The sequence below is a fragment of the Onychomys torridus genome, chromosome 3 (assembly GCF_903995425.1).
Source record: "Onychomys torridus chromosome 3, mOncTor1.1, whole genome shotgun sequence".
In the NCBI taxonomy this organism is placed as follows: Eukaryota; Metazoa; Chordata; class Mammalia; order Rodentia; family Cricetidae; genus Onychomys; species Onychomys torridus.
In genome coordinates, this window is record NC_050445.1 from 126,724,888 (window position 1) to 126,727,413 (window position 2,526).

At 38.4% G+C, this 2,526-nt stretch overlaps 1 non-coding gene across 1 annotated transcript; it reads left to right on the forward strand.

Annotated features, from left to right (window-relative positions):
• The first annotated feature begins 1,281 nt into the window (after positions 1 to 1,281).
• LOC118581017 lies at positions 1,282 to 1,388 on the forward strand. Its single transcript, XR_004944657.1, has one exon. It is a non-coding gene; the product is annotated as a U6 spliceosomal RNA (small nuclear RNA).
• Positions 1,389 to 2,526: the final 1,138 nt, after the last annotated feature.

Below are 2,526 nucleotides of genomic sequence, written 5' to 3' on the forward strand. Positions count from 1 at the left end.
CTAACTACAGACTTCAACTATTAGGTGATTAGAGAGAGGCTCGTGGGTGAGTGGCTCTCTGATTTCCCTCAGCCAAGGGCCCTGGGAGTCCATAATGAGCACGTAAGTACCCTATGGATAAAGGGTGAGGTTTTTGTTTTGTTTTGTTTTGTTTTGAATAAGTGTTTGTAATTGTCTAAACAAATCCCCAGTGTTTGAAACATTTTTAATTTGACCTGGAGTTTCCAGCAAAGGTACAGAGTGTGCAATGTAAACACTATCTGTATAAATATTAAGAGATTGATCAGAAAATATTGAAAAGCTGTGATGACAGCATGTAACTCTGTTATTTGGAACAAAGGAGCAGAGGAGTAGGAAATTGCACTACTTCATCATTATAAGCGAAAGCAGCAATGCCTGTTGAGGAGCCATCAGTGAATACCAATAGGAAACACATGATGTCACATTAGGAAACACAAACTTATGTTTATTGGCAAAATCAGTAAGTTTTATCCAGGGGGTAACAATTATCCAAGATTCCTAAATATGAGGCCACAGCAATAGCCAGAATCCAGTAGTTTGCATAAGCCAATCAATTTTTTCTTTGGTATAAGGTTGTAATATGACATTTGGTTCTTGACTAAAATAGCGGGGATTTTTTTGTTCTCTCCCTAAAATTATAAGATCAGATACAGCCTGATAATAAGATCCAATGACCCATTTGCGCATGGCTGGGAGACGTATCCATATTAAAGGTGTAGTCTGTCAAAAGACAGCAGTTGCTGTGAGAATTGTTTTAGACATAATAAATCTTAAAGGTTTATCATAATCCATAAATGTGACAGCTTGTGATCAGATGGCTTGTTCTATGATTTGAATAGCTCTTCTCCCTTCCAGAGTAAGCTCACGGGGAGACATGAGACTAGTGTTTCCATGTAATATATCATAAAGAGGTTTTAAATCATTCTTACTGAGCTTCAAATATGGAATAAGCCAATTAGTATCTCCAAGAAGTTTTTGAAAAATGTTTAGGGTTTGAAGTTTATCTAATCTTAACTCTAATTACTGAGAGGAAATTTTAGGCCCTATTATTTGGAATCCAAGGTAAGTGCATGGGTCCTTTAATTGAACTTTATCGGCTGCTTTCTCCAGTCTCTTACTTTGCAAGGCATTTTTAAGCTCAACATGACATTGCCACCATCTTCCAGCTATCAAAATACCACCTATATAATGGACTATGTACATTTCTGGCCAATGATTTCTTACCGATTGCATTGCAAGAGCAACTTCAGATTGGCATGCGTGCTCGCTTCAGCAGCACACATACTAAAATTGGACCGATACAGAGAAGATTAGCATGGCCCCTGCGCAAGGATGACATCCAAATTCGTGAAGCGTTCCATATTAAAAAAAAATTGACATAAAGTGGGACTATTAACCATGTCCTGTGGGAGGACACACTATTGAAATCTCCTCATTGGTGTTTTTAAATTGATGGCAGGTAGGCTGAATGCAAAGCATTTCTGATCCTCAGGATGTAAGAGGATGGTAAAAACGCAATCCTTTAAGTCTATGATGATTTTGAAATGTCCCAAAGGTATGGTGATGGGCGAAGGGAGGCCAGTTGCAAGACTCCCATCAATACCACGGTTTTATTTATTGTCTTTAGATCTTGTAATAATCGCCATTTACCTGACTTTTTTCTTAATAACAAAGATAGGAGTATTCCAAGGAGCATTACTAGGGATGATATGTCCAGCTTCAAGCTGCTCTTGTACCAGCTGCTGTGCAGCCGATAATTTTCTATGGGTAAGAAGCCATTGATCAGCTCATACAGGTTTTTTAGACAACCAGGTGATTTTTGTTGTTGTTGTATGGGTCTTAGGAGTGTTGATGGCCCCTATGGAAAATGGTCCAGTCCTGTTCTGTGTGATCTAGGGGTGGCCTCCAGAGGCTTCAGTGTTCCTGTTTTATGTTTTTTGTTTAATCTTTACCTAGTCAATACCTACTTTTCAACATTTGAGTGGTAACAACATCATTTGGACTATACATGATCATTTCAAGTTGAGACAATAAGTCCCTACCACAGAGGCTGATTGGTAATCTTGCTATAACGTAAGGTTGTATGGTACCTTGATTACCTTTTTGATCTTTTTAATTTAAAAATTTTGAACTCCTTTTAGAGTCTTGACTTTTTGTCTTATTCCCTTCAAATGGGTCAAGGTAGCATCTAAGGACCAAGTTATGGGCCATACTTCCTTTTTAATAATGGTAACATCTGCACCTGTATTAGCCAGACCCGAGAATTCCTTGCCATCTAGTCATAGGGTCATGAGAGGCTTCTGTGCCAATACTACTTCCAGTAAATATCTGACCATCCAAAGCCCTTATTACCTCTTTGGTTTGCAACTACTTCATTAGAGGTGGAGAGTAAGGGGAGAGGTAGCAATTGCACAAACCTTTGTCCTGTCATAATGGTATTAATATTTTTGGGGGAAGATGTCGTAACCTTCATTTTTCTAGAGTAGTCATTATCTATAACTCCAG